Here is a 20,456-nt window from a genome sequence, read left to right as displayed (position 1 = left end):
AGGCCACGCTGCTTTCCCATTATGTTTCCTCATTATGGGCAAGGAACAGGTCTGTTAATTCTGGTGTATTTTACTCTCCCAAGTGCTTAGTACAGTGCTCTGCACATAGTAAGTGCTCAATATTTGGATTGATTGGGCCCAGAGCTATTGAGCTTCTCTTGTCATGTGTAAAATTTTCTGGTTTGGCGATGTGCCCATCCTTAGAACTCCTCAGCTTTGATATCCCACACATTTCCTACTTTATGCAATGTTTGATTAGCTTATAGTTGGAGTACCTAGTGAATAGTATTTCAGCCTTAACATTGAACCTCAACATTCTGTACCGGGGAGATTTAGCGGGGGGTTATGGGGCATAAAAATAGATTTGCAATTATCATCTGCTAGCTGGAATATAAATTGCGAGTTCTATTGATCGTCATGCATCAGGAGACAAACAGATTACTAACCAACCTCAGGAAAATTAAAAATTCTCTCCTAATTGGCATAATGCCCAATTGCAGAAGCACAAAGGAGGATTTTGCCTTCCTTCAATACACATAATACAATAGAAGCTTTGTTACCCACCACTTTGTCAACCAGAAACCTCTAGTCACTGGTATTTCCCAATTCCCCCACTACGGAGGCCAACTTGATGGTTGGGGCCTGGGTAGTTCCTCCATCCATCAGAAGTTTACCCACAACCGGGGTATATTTGAGCACTGAGGTTTGATATCCAGAGGCAAACATTAACTACCAGCAAGCAAAATACAGTCACCCCCTCTTCCCCCCGCCACATTTTAGTGTTTTTTCTTCTCGTGTTCTTTCATGATGGCACTACTGAATTTTAATGGCAGTATCCATTAGCATTCTTTCTTCCTTAGACATAACTGCAAAATTTTCTTCAGCCTAAACACCTCCCTTCCTCCACATTGGAATATTCTGACTGACTCGAATAGAGTGATTAAGGTCTATTTCAATTAATCATTCGTAGAGTAAACCAGTGGATCGAGTACATGCCTGGGAGTCGGAGGGCTCGAGTTCCAATCCCAGCTCTGCTTTTGTGCTGTGTGACCTGGGCAAGTCATTTGCTTTCTCAGTGCCTCAGTTGCCTCATCTTTAAAATGGGAGTAATATACTCGTTCTCCTTCCTTCTTAGATGGTAAACCCCATAAAGGACAGGGACTGTATCTGATCTGACTGTACTGTATCTTGTCTTATGCTGTCACGTCGTCTCCAACCCGTAGCGACTTCATGGACATATCTCTTCCAGAACACCCCACTGTCCATCTGTAATTGTTCTGGTAGTGTGTCCATAGAATTTTCTCGGTAAAATTACGGAAGTGGTTCACCAATGCCTTCTTCCGTGCAATCGCCGCCCTCGACTCTCTCTCCCATGCCACTGCTGCCCAGCACAAGTGAGTTTTGCCTTGTAGCAGATTGCTTTCCACTCGCTAGCCACTTCCCAAGCAAGAAATGGAATGGGTAGGCCTCTGTTTGACTCTCCCTCCCAGAGACTGGTAGAGTACTGGAAAGTCTCCAGGTGTGATCCTGACAGAGAGTACTGTATCTACTCCAGGACTTAATGCAGTGGATGGCACATAGTAAGCCCTTAAGTGGTGCCATAATAATTTGAAAAAATTATTGATGTATTTCTGTTCTGTCAACACAAAGTGCTTTTTTGTTGAATAGCATTTGAAAGATATTTATAAAATGAAGAATTTTCTTAGTGTACGTAAAACATCTTAAAATATGTAATTATTGGTCTCTATTCACCTTCCTATTTGATCGTGTAACTTATATTTAACACTTTAAAAATATATGTTTATATTTTAATTAGTTTATCCTGGGAGCATATTAATTCACTTTACATCGTTTCCTATGGGCAAGGATATTTCAATTAGCATTTTTACTTAACACTCTATGTTCATAGAACCCATTAAGGGTGTTAATTGTTGTAAGGCTCAGTAAATGCCACTGATTGATTAGACTGTCTCGGGCCTAAATATAATCGATGAACAATATCTCTTCTTTTCACTATGTTTATATTAAATTTCAAGGGAATTGTTTATGTGTGAACTCCAAAATCAGTAGGTATGGATTTACTTAGGTTTTCTCTATTCATGGGGAACAAACAGTGAGGAAGGATACCTGTGATGAATGAAGTTAGTCCTTAGAAAAAGTCTGAAGTTTTGCAGGCTTATACAGTTTTCTAACCTATTTGAAAGGATCTATTACAGAAATAAATTCTACAACTCTTTAGAAAAGGAGTCCCAGGTTCTGCTTCAAAACATTTCTTATCTAAAGCACTAAAACTGCCAAGGAGCCAGTAGCATTTCTACAGAGAACATGCTCAACCAAAATTGGATCTAAAATGATAGGAAGTAGTGTTGGATTCTTTGGTGCTTTATTTTGATTTTTCATTTTGAGAACATATTGCCAGTGAATTTATCATGAGTCTTAAGTGGAACCAGATTGATTCTGTAGTGAATTGGTATTTTACGTTTTAATCACAATAGGGAAGAATAATGAACTCTAATTTCACTTCTTACTTGCCTTTTACGACCACGATTAGATTTTGAACCGCTTGGTGTGATCATTGATATTTAGTCCTTGCTACTTTGTCTAGGAAAGATGACTCATAATCAGTCATGCTGTGGGAAAAATTCTAAAAAGAACTTAAAGCAAAATGCATAGAATTATAGAGGAAATAATGAAGACTTCAAAATATATACATTTATCAGAGATTGTACAGAAGGGGGATGCATTGTTTGGATCCCAAATGGTTGAGTATTATAAGCGATATTTCCCATTTGAAAAAAGAGCTTGCATTTCCATTTACACAGAAAGGACCAAGTTATCTGTCTTCATCATCATCAGTGTTCTGCAGGTGTTGTGAGAGGGCCCTAATACAAACAGATGGGGACATTCAGTCCACCTTTTGGAAAGTATGAGCTCATAAGCTAAGCTCCTTGAGGGCAGAGATTCTGTGCTAACTGTATTTTTTTAGATGGTGTATGTAAGAGCAGCAGAATCAAGTGTGACCTGGAGTGGGGAGAAACAGAAGGCAGGGAGAGTAGCAAGGAGACCAATCCAGCAATCAGGGTGGGATGAGAGAAGTTCTTGGAGCAATGTGGTGTCAGTTAATTGTCTTTATTGGTCGCTTACTGTGTGCAGAACACTGAACTAAGTTCCTGGAGAGTACGATTTAATAATATAATAGACACATTCCCTGCCCAAGTGAGCTTGCAGTTTGGATGGAACGGAAAGGGTACATGCATTCATTCAATAGTATTTATTGAGCGCTTACTATGTGCAGAGCACTGTACTAAGCGCCTGGGATGAACAAGTCGGCAACAGATAGAGACGGTCCCTGCCGTTTGACGGGCTTACAGTCTAATCGGGGGAGACGGACAGACGAGAACAATGGCGATAAATAGAGTCGAGGGGAAGAACATCTCGTAAAAACAATGGCAACTAAATAGAATCAAGGCGATGTACAATTCATTAACAAAATAAATAGGGTAATGGAAATATATACAGTTGAGCGGACGAGTACAGTGCTGTGGGGATGGGAAGGGAGAGGTGGAGGAGCAGAGGGAAAAGGGGAAAAAGAGGGTTTAGCTGTGGAGAGGTAAAGGGGGAGTGGCAGAGGGAGTAGAGGTGAAGGCAACAGATTTGGTGACAGATTGAATATGAGGATTGAATGATAGAAATAAGTCAAGAATAATGCCAGGGTTACAGGCTTGTGAGACAGAGAGGATGCTGGTGCTATGTATGGTATGAGGTTATGGCTGAAAAACCTGATATGCAGCCAGAAATACACTGCCCGGGGTGTTCAAAGGAAGTGAAGATAGTTCTTTGATGCACCATCTCTGTTTTCAAGACTTCTCCGTGGTATTTTTATCTTCTCAAGGCCTGTACTCCAAGAGAGCAGCTCCTCTCCTGTCTGGGGGCCCCTAGACTTGTCTGCCATTTGTTGTCCATTAGACGACCGACCATTCCGGAGGCAGGTAGGAGCAGAGGATTGGGCTCTAAGTGTGGCCTGACTATTTTGAATCGTGGCCCAGAAGAGAGAGCGTGAACCTGGGAGCCAGAGGACCTAATAATAATTACTACCATTACTGATAATAATTGTGGTATTTGTTAAGCTCATACTATATATGAACTAAGCGCTGGGGTGAATACAAGGTAATAGAGTTGGACACAGTCCCCATCCGACATGGGGTTTATAGTCTCAATCCCCATTTTACAAATGAGGTAACTGAGAAACAGGAAGTTAAGTGATTTGCCCGAGGTCAACCTGCAGACAGAGATTAGTACCCACGACCTTCTGATTCCCAAGCCCAAAGTCTATCCACCACACCATGCTGCTTCCCATTCTGGTTTGTAATCGCAGCTCTCTTGCTTGCCTGATGTGTGACCTTTAGCTCCTCCTGATAAAATAAGAATTGAGCACTCATTCTTCCTTAGATTGTCAGCCCTCTGCGGAACAGGGCCTCTGTGTAATCTGATTATCCTATATCTGCTCCAGTGTCTAGTACAGTGTTTGACATATAGTAAATGCTTAAAAACGTAATTATTATAATAATTACTGAGCTGTTTTAGAACCCAGGACTGGAGATAGTGGAAAGGACATCAGCACGTCGATAGTTTACGGGGTGACTAGTGAAGAACTGCCATTGCCTGAGTCTTTGTTGTTGTTTCTCGTTAGAAATAGCTTGTTTCATTTCACTGCAAATTCACCACCTCATTTAACTCGCTCACATTCTCCACGGTTAATATTTCTTGAAATTCCTTCTCAGCTATTGTAACGCTTAGAATGTTGTAATTATGCCACACTAATTCTGTAACCCTGAACCCGTTGTAATTCTAGAGCTGAGCCTGGAAACCTGAAACATTTTAATCCCGAGGCAGGTGGGGGAGGACAGGTCTCAGACAGGCTTAGGGGGGCTGGAAATTCATTCTGGAAATTTTTTAGGTCTCTAAATCCTATCCAGGCAACAGGAGATGAGTAGGAGAAATGCAGTTAATGGAGGCATTAAAAAGAGGAAGGCTGGAAAGGACATGCTTCCTGTCTTCTCTGTTTCCTTGTTATCTTCAACTACAGTAACATTTATCTGCCAACCTGGTTGTTATCTTTGTAAGGTGGAGAATCTTGTCTCCAACAGGCAACAACCCACCAGTCACCAGTCAGTTCTCTGAAAGTCTGGTTTGCACACTGGTTAACAGCAATGCCCAGTCCACTTATAGACACTCCCCCCCCCCCCCCCCGTTAGATTGTAAACCCCTTGAAGGCAGGGATCTCTGGTAATAATAATAGTGGTATTAAGGATTCCACTAAGGGCTGGGGAAGTTAATTAGGTTAGGCACAGTCCCGGTACCACATCAAGCTCTCAGGTTAAGACAGAAGGATCTTCTGTCCAATCTATTTAAATATCCATCTCCCACTGTAGACTGTCAGCTCCTTGTGGGCAGTCCTGTTGTATTGTTCTATCCCAAGAGCTCAGTAAAACGCTCTGCAAGCAGTAAGCGCTCAATAAATGCCATGGATTGATGTCTTTGCTCCTCCGTAGATGGGAGACTTTTTTCTTTTTCCCTGAACCACCATCGGCGGGCTCAACCATGCCACTATGATATTAACTCTTTCAGTTTAAAGCTTCGAGTTAGGCTTTGGTATCCCCCTTTCCCTGTACTAGCATCGACTTTACTTTCGTAGTGCCAAACATTCCAGTTTTCGTGCAGAGATTCTAGTTAGAAGGAGAGATGTTTGTGATTTTGCAGGGACTACCCTGCTCTCTTTATCCCACGGGCACACATTAATATTCACCAGCGTCCTAGAGAAGTTAGGAAAAAAAAAACCTGCCTGCAAAGTATTTCCTCAGCCCTTCCCAGTATCCTAGCAATGGCAGCAAGGAGTCTGAAGAAGTCCAATACTGTGGGTCATATCTTTAATTTGAATCGAAGATGTTCTTTTTCTTCAGCCTTATTTATTTTGACCTGGGGCTTGACTCTGTGGCAATTAGCACCCATAATATAAACTCTAAGTAAATGCAATTAGGGAATGTTATCAGCATGTTATCTTCTTGGATTTCCAAATGATTTTTTAACTGTGAAGGGCCATTATGGGGCTCAGTTTAGGCCAATTAATGTTGGAACTGCGCAGTCTTTTCAAGAATCCTTCCACGACTGTTGTCAACTCTTTTGTTTCCTCCAAGGACTGTAAGCTCCTTATCGGCAGAGATCGTATCTACCAGCTGTTTTGTAGTCCCGCAAATGCTTAGACTGTAAGCTCATTGTGGGAAGGAAATGTGTCTGTTTATTGTTATATTGTATTCTCCCAAGCGCTTAGTACAGTGCTCTGCACGTAGTAAGCACTCAATAAATGCCACTGTTTGATTTTTCCCATCCTTGCTGCTGTCATATTACCTTATTCTTAGCCCATATTCCCTCCCTTTCCTTCATTTTCAAAATGTTCTGTTCTCCTGGTCATAGTCTTAGAGTTCAGTAATCACATATAATTGACGGTGAAAAATGAGTGCTAGTTTAGTATAGAAACCCACATAAAATGTAATCTTTTTTTTAAAAAAAATTGTTTAAGCACTTTTATGTGTCAGGCACCGTTCTAAGTACTGGAGTAGATACTAGATATTCAGGTTGGACGCAGTTCATATCCCATAGTCTTAATCCCCATTTTACAGATGAGGTAACTGAGGCAAAGAGAAGTTAATCCCCATTTTACAGATGAGGTAACTGAGGCAAAGAGAAGTTCAGTGGCTTGCCCAAGGTCACACAACAAAGAGGTGGCAGAAAGGGTATTAGAAGCCAGATCCTCTGTCTCCCAAGCACATGCTGTTTCCACTAGGCTTCACTGGTTCTTCAACAGAAGAGTTGTGCTCTTGTTTTGGGGCTGGACTTTCTCTCCCAGTTTCATTTCTGTGAACACAGTCCCATGTAAGTGTAGCAAGCTTAGAATTGAGCGAGAACAATTGAAAAGCTCATGAATAAATCATGTTTACTCCTGCTTATAACTTTGTATTTTAGGTGGTAAAAATTAGGGGTCATTTTTCAGTAAGAGCAATTATAAGTTGTAAAGCTCCCAGGTTTTTTAAGTACCCGAAACCTAAGACCCATTTTTAGGACCATGATATTCCAAACCGACTAAAAGTGTGAATGAAAATTCCCTCTGGAGTTAAAGATTAGGCATACAATTTTGATCGTGAAAGCTTTTTAGAGAACTGTGATGAAAGGATCGTAGCCATTACGTTAGCCAACTTAATGGAGGTGAGAACTAAGTTTGATACTGCAGAGTCTAGATGTGCAAACAAAGGAAAGGAAGAAGAGCTTTAAGTCTTTCCCTTCCCACACCAATTGATCTCTTTCTATGAATTTGGCATTGATTGGGGTAAGATACAGCCAACCAAAATCAATGTCTGAATATCCAAGTTGTATCTAATGCCAGTAAAACCATCCTCAGTGGCATGCCAAGTGGTCAAATCCCAGTCTTAATGTCTCCATTCTCAGTCTCAGCTGGCTGGTCAGGCCCTTCTCTCTCGGGGTGCATTATAATTAGTCAGGAAGAGATTAAAAAAAAAATCTTTGTAATGCAAAGTATTCCCATTACATCAACCGCTCTCTATCCGTTTTCTTTATAGGTGAGAAGAGACATCTTCACCTCTTGATTTTGTTTAGCATCCACTGGAGGTCTCTGTTTTTGCCCCCCCAATTTTGTGATTACCAAAGCAGCTTCTAATCTACCCCCGTGCAAGTCGTGTTAGTACCACCAGTAGTCAGTCGATGGTGTTTTTTAAAGCGCTTACTTTGTACAGTGCATTGTACGGAGGGCTTGTAAGATATGTAAAGGGGTGAAAATAAATTACCCACAGAAGAGAACTTCTTCAGCTGAAGAAGAGGAAAGAGATGATCAACAGCAGATCTATTTAGCAAGCCCTGCAGTGAGAGAATGAGGCAATTTTCAGTGATCTAAATGCCTTGCAGAAATGAAAGAACATTAATTGTGCTATAGCTAGCTCTTTTATACATTACATAGAAAACGGTGACTACTGTGTTTATCAACTATTTCACAAGGCCACATTTCAGTATCTTGGAAGCTCTTTCATTATTAATCAGTCCATCAGCGATACATATTGAGAGTTTACTTTGTTCAGAGCACTGTATTAAGGGCTTGATCTGTAGGGTTTTGTAGCTCTAGTACTCCTGACAGGGTCTCTACTATTTAAGCATTTATTCATTCACTTATCTATCTTTCCATTCTCTGCTCCCCCTCTCCCCGCCACCCCGTTTTCAATTAATTTTGTGTCTGCCTTCCCCATTTGATTTTAAACCCCTTGAGAGCGGCGATTGGCAGTGTGGCTTAGTGGAAAGATCCTGGTTTTGGTTCATTGTGTGTCTTTTGGGCAGCCACTTTACCTCTCTAGGCTTTAGTTGTCACCTCTGGAAAATGGGATAAGATACCAGGTCTTCCTTCCCCCTTACATTGTCAGCCCCATGTAGGGAAGGGACTGTGCTTGGCAAAATGTTTGGCACCTAGTGAGACCCTAATAGTTACCATTATTACTATTGCACCTTTAGCACTATCCCCAGGGCTTACTACAGTGCTCAGGCACTCAATAGATACTGTTGGTTGATTGATTGGAAATATCTTGACGCTCTTTGGTTTTGCTAACCTGAGGCCCGCGTATGGTTAGAGTGTATTCCAATTTCTTGCTTTGCATCAAGCAGTAATGAGAGAGCTGAAGGAAACACCGACACCAATTTTCCAGAGATTTGAAAGATGGCTAGTTAGGTGATTCTATTTGTGATGGTGACTGCTTGTTCTATGTGTTACCAAGTACTTTTCTTGCTATTATAATGGACAATCTCCCCTAACCCTTTTTTAATGGTCCTTGTTAAGTAATTACTATGTGCCAGGCACTATACTAGCTGAGGTAGATACAAGATAATCAGGGTAGACACAGTCCCTTGATGACAAGAAGCTCACAATCTAGGTAGGAGGCAGTGATCAATCAATCAGTCGTATATATTGAGCAGTTACTGTGTGAAGGGCAGTGTACTAAGCTCTTGGGAGAAGATTCTTGGGTAAAGATTCTATCGTAACACTGTTCCCTAAACGCAGGGGTAACTTGTGAAGATCAGAGATAATCCGTGCCTTCAAGAGGGTAAAGTAATTTCTGGCTCTTCAAATGACACTAACCTCAATTCCTTAATCTCATTTCCTGTCGGTGGAGATGACTTTGGTCTGTCCCATTTCTGATGAAAATCTCTTGGCTCATCTTGGAGATTCTAAATCTCCACTGTGATTCCCGTCGGAACTTAGCTCTAATCAGTCAGGTTTTGCTTAAGTCACAAACATCGTATTAGAGTTTATGTGAAGTTCAGATCAAGATAGACCAAAACTGCAGTAAGATGTAAGTGTATTTTCCATTAAAGGGCTTCTTCTGACATTTCTGTTACAGTGGTTGGAAAAATAGATGGCGATTGATTGAGAGGTTGGACCAACCTAAATATGGGGAGAAACTGAAAGTATGTTAGGATTCTTCAAACCTGAAAGACAGGGTGAGAGGCAACATGATTGAAATCTTTAAAGTCAAGATGGCTGTGAATGGCTGGACGTAGAATTGTTGCACCAAATCAAAAACTTGTAACTTTCTGCACTAACAAAAGGAGGCTCTTCTTCACCCAGTAGGGATGAGACACATTGAATTAGAATAGAAATCTAGGTGAGGAGAATGTTTTCTTGATGTCATTTGAAAGAAAAAAAAATTATGGGTGGTAGGAACATCAGTAGCTACGAAAACAACTAGCTGCTATGTTATGCTAGAGAAGCAGCATGGCCTAGTGGTTAGAGCAGAATCTTGGAAATCAGAAGGACCTGGCTTCTTATCTGGTTCTGCCAGTTGCCTGCTGCAGCCTTGGGCAAGTTTCTTCACTTCTCTGTGCCTCAATTACCTCCTAGAATATAGAGATTCAGACTGTGGGCCCCATGTGGGATAGGGAGTCTGTCCACCCTGATTTGCTTCTATCTAACCCAGAGCTTAATAAAGTGCCTGGCACATAGTAAGTGCTTAACAAATACCACAATTATTATTATTTGAAAGGATGGATAGATACTGTTTGCTAATTTATATCAGCTGGTGTTCTGTAGGCCCCATTAGGGAGCGCATTACTTTTTTTTTACTTTTGTTTACTCCCAAGAACATGTTACTGGGCTGTATCCACAAGAGGTGTTCAGTAAGTGCCATTAATGAGACAACTATGACTATGATGGTGATGACAACCTCTTGAGGTCATTCTTGATTGTTGTTTCAAATGATTGGTCCAGTGTGTGGCAAAAAGGTGAATAAAAACAAAGCCAAAGACAGGATTTTGCCTTTATAAAAATTTTGTGTATCATCCTGAAAGTGCATGGGTGATGACATTTTCTATTATTTGAGAGACAGAAGATAGTGCTGTCAGATTATGAGTTGACGTTTGGCACATTGACCTAAGGGGACCGAAAACGTGGCAATTGGTTTTCCTATTTTCCTATCCTGGGAGCTCTGATTAATTTCCTGAATTTAATTAGTTGCGGCATCGTTACATATCCTGGCATTGAACTATCCATAACCATCTGCCTGTCAGACTTCGGAGTTGTTCCTGTGAGTCTCTCTGAATCCTTATAGAATTCTCATCGCTCTTTCTCGTTGTTTGTCGTGGTTGGGGCAGGCCCGCTCATAACGAAAGTGGAGCACTTTTGCTTTAGAGACAGGTCGGATTATCAGCCAGGTTTGAGAAGACGGAATCTGAAGATGTCTGATTTACAAATCCATCAGTTAAAGGATGTCGCTCTTAAGAGGGGGAGGCTTCTCTGCAAATCGATGTATCCGTGATCTGTTCTTAATAATAATCTCGTGGTTTTGGTTAAGCGGTCACTGTGAGCCAAGCATTGCTTTAAGCCCTAGGGCTGATACAATGCAGATATATTGGACACAATCTGGGCCCCACAATCTAAGCAGGGAGAGAGAACAGGTATTTAATCCCCATTTGACAGATGAGGGAAACTGAGGCACAAAGCAGATAAATCACTTGGCCAAAATTCTTCTTTAGGAAGCCATTCATTCTTTCAATCATATTGATTGAACACTTACTATGTGCAGAGCACTGTTCTGAGTGTTTGGGAGAGTACAGTACAATGATAAACAGACACATTTCCTGCCCACAAAAAAGTCTGGCTCTGATTCTGGTTATCATTCGTGACAGTGATAATGACAATAATAGCCATGACTTAAACATTTACTGTGTGCCAAGCTCTAGGGTAGAAAGAACTCTGCACACAGTGAGCACTCAATAACTACAATGGATTGATTGATATAAGAACGACTGAACAATGATGAGCAGCACGTGCCATGGAGAAGCAGCATGGCTCAGTGGAAGGAGCATGGGCTTGGGAGTCAGGGGTCATGGGTTCTAATCTCAGCTCCGCACTCGTCAGCTCTGTGACTTTGGGCAAGTCACTTCAATTCTCTGTGCCTCAGTTCCCTCACCTGTAAAATGGGGATTAAGACTGTGACCCCCACAGGGGACAACCTGATCACCTTGTATCCCCCCCAGCGCTTTGAATAGTGCTTTGCACATAGTAAGTGCTTAACAAATACCATCATCATCATCATCTTTCTTTGTGGTGGACGTGGCTGTGTTGTTATGCTTCCATTAGTCTCCTAATATTCTCTGATACGCTGGATTTTTTTTATAATAGCACAGGAAGATTAAAGTTCACCCCATTTGATGACCCTCCCTTCACAACAGCCCAACAGACCCCCTTATCACTTATGTATTTTATTCGCGACCTCAGCACATGTTTCATGTATGCATCTGGATATTCAATTATTGATTCAGCTCCTGACCAATTGGAAGACTTATCTATTGCCACTCTTCGTAAATGATTTCTGTCACAAAGGTAAAGCTAGGATGTGCGGTAGGTACAGTTCTGGTCCACCTACTCCAGGTCACCAGAGTTGTAGGCATGAATAGCGATCCGGAAACTAAGGGTGGAGATTGAATACACTGGGAAAATCTTCCAACTCATAAAAAGTTGCCAAGGCAGTCATCCGAGAGCTGCTGATGACTGTGTTCTTGAGGCTCATAAGCAAGACGACCAGATGAGTGTGAATCGTTTCACGGGGTTGGCCCGCTGCTGTGGGCCGACAGTGAGCCTGAGGAAAAACCAGGTAATGTACCAGCCAACCCCTAGCAAATCCTGTTCAAAGCATAATATTGTCAATAGCAACGGAACTTAATTGTCACTTAGGCTGGACGCTGCCTAATGATAAACAGAATTAGAAAAGAGAACTAAAAAATGGCCAGTGTGTGGCTTCGGGGATGGGGACAGACAGAGTTTGGCAACAACAGAACGTTGGACTTCATAGCAAATTGGAGCTCTATTCAGCTGTAATTGGGGCCAGCCTTCTCTAAGGCTGTGAGACCTGGACATGTCACAGGAAGCATAGCCTCCTCCTAGAGAAGCAGCGTGGCTCAGTGAATAGAACACGAGCCTGGGAGTCGAAAGGTCCTGGGTTCAAATCCTGGCTCCACCACATGTCTGCTGTGTGACCTTGGCAAGTCACTTAATTTTTCTGGGCCTCAGTTACCTCAACCGTAAAATGGGGATTAAGACTGTGAACCTCATGCGGGACAGAGACCGTGTCCAACCCGATTTGCTTGTATCCACCCCAGCGCTTAGTACAGTGCCTTGCACATAGTAAGCACTTAAATATCGCAATTATTAGGATTATTATCACAGTTATTATTCAAATATATTGAGCTCTAACTTGCTACTCTGGGCACCAAGGTTATATTTTGCTTTGAATCACTAGTATATTCACTCATTCATTCAATTGTATTTATTGAGTGCTTACTATGTGCAGAGCACTGTACTAAGCGCTTGGAATGTACAATTCGGCAACAGATAGAGACAATCCCTGCCCATCGACGGGCTTACAGTCTAATTGGGGGAGACAGATGGACAAAACAAGACAACTTAATCGCAATAAATAGAATCAAGGGGATGTACACCTCATTAATAAAATAAATAGGGTACTAAATAGGATAATAAAAATATATACAAATGAGCAGAGTGCTGAGGGGAGGGGAAGGGAGAGGGGCAGGAGCAGAGGCAAAGGGAGGAAAGGGGGCTTAGCTGAGGGGAGGTGAAGTTGGGGGGATAGTATATCAAAAGTTCATTAAAATTACCCAGAGGACTTATTGTCACTATATCATTTATTAGCAGTAGTGGCTCCGTAGCACAATCTGGGGTGGTGGAAGCCACAGAGTCTTTAAATGCCGCCTCCTCTCCATTTTCCCTTTGGTTTGGCCAATTGTAGCTACTTTCAGGAACCTCACCCCTGTGGTGAAGAAATGAATGCTCCATATATTGATTTCATTGTCTAGGTTTCACTGAAGCGTTAGGTTTTTCTCTCCAGTCCATTGATCGATCAGTAGTATCTGCTGAGCGCTTACTGAATGCAGAACACCGTACTAAGGACTTGGGAGAGTACACTAGAGGTAGAAATGATCCCTTCCCTCAAGGAGCTTTCAGTCACGAAGGCAAGGTGAACTTGCAGAATCAGCAGTCAGGAAAGTCACCGGGGCAAAGTTCGGCAGAAATCTTTTCTGTTTACAGCCCTCTGAGATTTCGGGTTAACCACTAAAGTCAATGTGGAATCCGGGGGGAAAATGGAGAACTGAATATAACATCTCAATTTCTGAATCCCAGCGGAAAAGCTTCCACGGTTTTTGAATCTCATGTGAGTAGATCATTTCTAATGAACTTGGCTTCTCCAAAGAAGAAATATTTATGTAGCTTTGTCTTTTTAAAAAACGGTTGGGATATTTCAGAGACAGTGGAAATAAAGCAGATCGAAAGTATTCTGTGTTCCCTTAACTAGACAGGATTGAATGGTTCTGGGAACACTTTAAAATGATAAAAAGTTCTTTAATTTTCAGGTTTCCTTTGTGTTTTTTAAAAAGCTCTTCTAGATATTTTCTCCTTTATCTCTTCTTTCCTTTAGTATGAGGGGGTTCTGTCAGGTCGTCAGAATGGAAAAGATTCCAGATTTTACTGCTATCTTCTGAAGGCTTGGAAATTTTATGAGTCTCTTGATCCTAACATTCTTAACTCAACGGTGTTTTCTGAGCATTTAAAATGAGTGGAATGCTTAAAGCTAGGGAAAAAATGGAATTCACATTTTGATTTGCTCAGTAAAAACCGATCAAGGGTGTTGCTCTGTGAGATCATAAATGAATTTAGTAAACAACAACCTTACATTGAATCTGATTTAAGGACCTATTATTCAAAGTATTCGGTTCTAAAATCCTTGCATTTTAGTGTCTGAATTCATACTTATCCGTATCTCACATGACCCTCTCAGGGCCGCAACAGGAGGATTTCCAGTACTCTACCAGTCTCGGCTACAGGACTTGTGCTACAAGTCACAACTGCCCCGTGCTGGGCGGCAACGGCATGGGAGAGAGTCGAGGGCCGAGACTCAAGATAGGAGAAATGTGAGATTACAGGGATACGTTCATGTGGATTAAATATCAAGTGCTTAAAGTGTGCGGATTCAAGTGGATAAGTGATGCCGAAGGGGGTGTGAGGAGTGGCGATCGAATGGTTGTTAAATAGTAATTGTGGTGCTTGTTAAGTGCTTACTATGTGCCAAGCACTGTTCTAAGTGCTGCGGTAGATACAAATTAATCAGGTTGGACATAATCCCTGTCACCGTTGGGGCTCACACACTCATTTCCCATTTTACAGATGATGAAATTGAGGCCCAGAGAAGTTAAGTGCCCCACAGCAGACATGTGGCGCAGCGGGATTAGAACTCATGTCCTTCTGACTCCCAAGCCTGTGCTCTATCCACTAAGCCACGCTGCTTTGCTAGTTGGTCTGTATATGTATATTTCCTAATAGCTCTTCAGAGCAAAAATACCCGTGTGTTCATTTTCTCCATCAATCCTAATGTTATATTTCAAATATTAATTTTATGTGTTTTATCCAGGAACCATTTTTCTGAGAATAACATGGTTTAAGGGTAAGACCGAGGATTGAGAATCAGATGACCTGGGTTCTAATCCCAGCTTTTCCACTTGCCTGCTGCCTCACCTTGGGCAAGTCAGTCAAGTTCTTGGCACCTCAGTTACCTTCTCGGTAAAAAGGGTTTATAAGGTCAGTTCTCCTTTTCTCTCAGACTGGGAGTCCCATGCGGGACAGGGACTGTATCTGGTTTCCATAAAGATATGTCAACTCCAGCCCTTAGTAAAGTTCTTATACAAAGGGGGTGCTAGCAAATGCCACAATTAAATTATTATTAAGAAAGGCTTATGAGCTTTGTGGTGATTTCTGCCATGATTTGATTTCAGATTTTTAATTTTTTTTCATTTTTAAAGAGTGCACGGATGCTGAAAAAGTGATGAGATAATATATTGTCAGAAAGCTCCAAAGAAGAATGTAAAATTCAAGTAGTTATTGTTATATATTATTAAAATCAAATTCTCAAACTGAGATTAGAACCTCCCGAAGTAGAGTAGCCATGGGACTGGAGGGGTTTTTGCTTTAAAGTAATGGAAATCTTGCTGCAGTTTTCCCGTCAATAAATAAAAGTCGTCTCGCAGCCCGCTTTTTGCTCAGTTCAAGTCTACAGTCATTCATATTTATGAATTGATCCTCAGTTGAGGATAGTTCCTGTGCTTTACATAATTTAATATCGAGCTAATAAACCCAAATTGCCTGATGTTTTTATTTAATAATCATAACTCATTGGGGAGGGGCTATAACGAGGTCACAATTGAGAAAAAGCAAGAGCGTGGGTCAGATATTATGCACTGGGCCAGATTTGATCGCACAAGTAAATCCAATCAATACCAGGCCCCCAGAGTGGTATTTATTAAATTAGTTCTCTGGTCCACTTAATGGTTCCTTTGTGCTTTGAGAGATGCGACTTCACCTCGGAAAATGCCCACGTTCCCCATAGGGAATTGCTGATTTATCTGTGAGGATCCAGCCTGGTTTCTGGCATCATTGACTATAACATAACATAACACTATCGTAACTTCTGCCTGTGAAGATTGTTAAATTCTGAAATGAGGTGAAAAAGAGGTAGTAGAAGCTGTTCTCCTGAAGGAGATAATTCCCTCAATTTATTGTGATTACCGAGTTTTCTTTTTCTTTTACGGGCAAGTAAACTTACCTCTGAGGAGAGAAACATTCTCATTTAAAGTCGGTTAGAAATGATTGCATCCCCTGTATGTCTTGATCCTCTTTATGGGGGAAATATATGCTGGGTTTCTTGGGGCTCTGTCTAAGACTGAACCTCCCACCTGTCGTTGAAAAATATGCAAGATTGATTGTAGGCAGGCAAGTTGTCGATAGACTTGTTACCAGCCACAGCCTGGTTAGGCCCAGAATTTAGCAGAGTGCATTGTTCAGCCATTGGGTGCCCAATAAATACCATTATTACTCCCGGTAATGACAATCTTTAGTGTTTGGGGTTGGACCAGCCTGTCCTGGGATTCCTGAAAGGTCCATTTTTGTTGGGACCTGATTGATCAGCGGTGTTTTTTAAGCACTTACTGTGTGCAGAGCACTGTATTAAGCACTCGAACAACTGAAAAGCAGTATGCCCAGTGGATAGAGCACGGGCCTGGGAGGCCGAGGGACTTCAGTTCTAATCCCAGCTCTGCCACTTGTCTGCTGTGGGACCTTGGGCAAGTCACTTCACTTCTCTGTGCTTCAGTTATCTCATCTGTAAAATGGTTATTAAGACTGTGAGCCCCACATTAGGGACTGTGTCTAACCTGATTACCTTATTTCTACCCCCATACTTAGCACAGTGCCTGGCACATAGTAAATGCCATTAAAAAAAGGCTTGGAGAGTCCAGTGTAGGTCCGTCCTCTTATAAAGAAACCATTTGACATAGCTGATGGGGATGTGAGTCCTCATCCTTGCATCGTTACATTGATTACTAAAATAATTATATGCTTACATTACTGAATCAGGTGCATCTTCCTAAAAATTCGTGACTTAGGCAATGTAAAAATCAAGGTCTTTAGAGGAGTCCATGTGAATCATTGTTTAGCTCAGAGTGCTGTAAAAATTATACTTAAAAATGATGGGACATATAGAAATTTAAGAAACCTAAGCCATAGCAGTAATATCAAGAAGCGGGGGGGAAGCATCACAATAAAGACTGAGTAATATGAGCAAGAAGAACTGAAATGGAAATGTTATTTTGTAAGAACCCATGATAATAAATCATTTATGTGCATTTATTCTAATTTAGTTTTGATCTGCAGGCAATATATCTTTTAAATTTATCCAAATAATCCAAAATGAATATGAACAGAAAAAATATTTCAATAAAATTATACTCTGCACTCTTTGAACCTATAAAATATATGTAATTTTCCACTACTATGTTGTTGAGGCCATTGACTTGAGTGGGCCAGATTTGAAGGTTTTGGTGTCAAAATTTTCAAGAGTGAAAAACTAGAGAGCAGGGACTCTTACTAAAATAATACAAACTTACCACACTCAATTTTGTTATTATTTTTCCCTATATAGAAAGCATGCGGAGTAACTCATAAACAAGATAGTCAAAATGTCATCGAGGTGGTTAAAGTAAATTTTGTTTTTCTTATTACTCTATTATGGTATTTGTAAACGCTTACTATATGACGAGCACTGTGCTAAGTACTGGGTTCGGTACAAGTTAAACAGGTTGGACACAGTCACAGTCCCACATGAGGCCCAGAGTTCAAATAGGAGGGAAAGCAGGCATTGAAATCCCTACCTATACAATTGAGGAAACTGAGGCAAGGGGCAGTTGTGATTTGCCAGAGGTACGCAGCGAGCAACGGGAAGTATCGGAATTAGAATCCAGATTCTCTGACTCCCAGGCCTTTATTCTTTCCACTAAACCATGTTGCTTCTCATGATAGGTCCTATGCAAACACAGAGGGAAGAGACGATAGCAGTAAGCCAAAATATGGGAATCTACAGAAGGTTAGCTCCGCACCCACGATGGTACCCTTATTGACCGGATGAAATCCCGGATGGTGCTATTCATGTGCAGTGATAGATGAGACACTTTTCCAAGCTGTATTTTTTACTTGGTCAATCAGTGGCATTTATTGAGCTCTTACTGTGTGCAGAGCACTTGTTCTAAGTGCTTGGGAGAGTCCAATACAACAGAATTGGTAGACATATTCCCTGCCCACAATGAATTTACAGTCTGGAGCAAATTTGCAGTCTAGAATAACTGTTGAGTTGCTGCTTTCTGGAGCGTTCCAATGTGACACTTTATATCTAATCTTACATTAGTCCATTCAGCTGTTGCTGTACATGTGTAATAAAGTGAATTTTTCTTGGTTGATTTTGTTATACATTTTTTTCCAATGAAAGAACTATTAATAATATCTTCTGCTTTACTCAATCAGTACCAGTTTTCTAATTTAATTTTCCAAAATGTGTTTAACAGTGTGAGGCATGATTTAAATCATGTTTTAGAATTATTGCCTACATGAGTCCACTTCCTATGTCTTGAATTTTGGGATACCGCATTACTACAAACAACTTTTCGATATTGTTGTGTAGAAATTACACTTTTTTGCCAAACAAGATTGTGCATTCTATTTCACTCCTGCAATCTCACTGTATCCCAGCAGGTCTCTGGTCTTTTGTTAACATCAGTAATCCACTACATAGGGTCCATTTAGGGCTGCAACTCTCCAAATCTAGATAGTCAAAACTGCTGTTATTTGCCCCACATACTGGTGAATCATATTTTGGTAGGACTCTGTGAATCTTGCTCCTAAATCTCAGTGCATTCTGCACACAGTAAGTGCTCAAAAATGCAATTGACTGGCTCACTCTATGAAAGTATAATATTCACACTTTAAAATCCCTTTAGTTAATCCATTCCAAGCATTAGCTTCTGGATACAAAATTCATCAAGGCAGAGAAGAAAGTCTAAACCATTGAGAGATGAGTGAACTCCGTAATCTGGAGGTCAGAGCTCATTGGAAATGTTTGGGATAGGAATACGTCCCCTCAGAACGTAGAGATGAGCAGGCAGACGTGTTCAAAGAATATGGCCACTCCGATTGTGTGATTTTTATCCGGAAGGTTTTGGTTTTGGACTTCCATACATACTACTGATTTTGGTGGGTTTGGTGGGCTCTCCCACCCTTACTGTCCAGATCTGGAACTGACCCGACCTCCTCTTTATCCTTGTCTTCCCTGAAGAATCCCAGGTGCCAGTCAGCCAGGTGGGAAGAAGGCTTGCGTTATTGGAGAGCCCCAACAGCGGAATTCATCTTCAGCCTCAGCTTTGGAGATGCATTCACCTTGTTCAGCTTCTGCGGTAGCCAGGCAGTGCTGGGCCCTTCTCCCCATCTGTGAGGGATTCCGCAGGCTCTAGAAGTAAGTCATGTGCATAAATGTGCTCTAAGGGCACCTGTTGTTTTTCTCTTTCATGGGAAGAACAGTCATATTATTTTTCATCCACAGTAGCTAAATATAACAGTATTTGGAAGTGGAATGTCAGAGCCAATAATTAAATTTCCTCCTGATCCTCTTGGAGATAAGATCACAAGTAAGGCCTCCCTGTTTAGATGGGGCATTCGTTTTGCATTTGAGATGGAGATGGTCTCAGAAGGAGCATAGTGGACAGCACAGAGCGAAATTGCTCCTAATGTACAGTGGATTCTGTCTTCCCTCTTTCTCCTATCTGAAGAAGAGTTGTTTCTGAGGTACCTCAGCACTTCTCTGAAGAGCCTTGAGAAAACATCCCCCATTCTTCTTCTTTTTGTCATAAAGTTAATGCCTAAATATAGGCAGCAAGAGGTGCCGAATGGTAGAGTTTATGGAGGGAGTAAAGCTTGTGACACAGTTTTGTCAGAAATATGCTGCTAGCCTCTACATATGCTTGAAGAGAAAGATAAGAAATGGTTCCCAGTCACAGTCGTTCCAAAATAGCTGTGTTCCCTAGTGGAAAAAGCGTGGAACAGAGAGGCAAGAGAGCCAGGTTGTAGTCCCACCTCCGCCAATTGCCCGTGGTGTGATCTCATGCTTCAGTTTCCTCCCTTTTAAAATGTGGATAAAATTAACTGTTTAGCCTGTCTTTTAGACAGTTAGCCCTGGATGGAGACTGTATCCAATCTGATTTAATCTGATCCAATCTGTGTTTGCCCTCTAGCCTGTTACGGGCAGGGAACGTATCCGCTAATTCTGTTGTATTGTACTCCCCCGAGCGCTTAATATAGTGCTGTGCACATAGTAAACACTCAGTAAGTACCATTGATCGATATTAGAAAAAGACCTGACTGACCGTTAATTCACCTGTGTGTGTGTGTGTTTAGCTGAACAGGCTAATGAGAAGCAGCAAGGTGTTGGTGTAGAGCTTGGGACTGGGAGTGAGAGAGA

The 20,456-nt window shown here is 41.4% G+C and overlaps 1 protein-coding gene across 2 annotated transcripts in view; it reads left to right on the top strand.

The window, feature by feature from the left end:
- LRFN5 (leucine rich repeat and fibronectin type III domain containing 5) overlaps nt 1-20,456 on the top strand; it is a 95,291-nt gene that overhangs the window by 30,349 nt on the left and 44,486 nt on the right. Inside the window, exon 2 of one of the 2 annotated variants that reach the window (XM_029079120.2) lies at nt 19,278-19,454. The exons of the other annotated variant lie outside the window; for it this stretch is intronic. The gene's annotated coding sequence lies outside the window, so the exon portion shown is untranslated. The remainder of the gene's footprint in view (nt 1-19,277; nt 19,455-20,456) is intronic. 2 annotated transcript variants of the gene reach the window in all.

This window comes from Ornithorhynchus anatinus, chromosome 14 (genome assembly GCF_004115215.2).
Source record: "Ornithorhynchus anatinus isolate Pmale09 chromosome 14, mOrnAna1.pri.v4, whole genome shotgun sequence".
Taxonomy (NCBI): domain Eukaryota; kingdom Metazoa; phylum Chordata; class Mammalia; order Monotremata; family Ornithorhynchidae; genus Ornithorhynchus; species Ornithorhynchus anatinus.
Note: the sequence above shows the minus strand (reverse complement) of the source record. Positions and strands in the feature narration are given on the sequence as shown.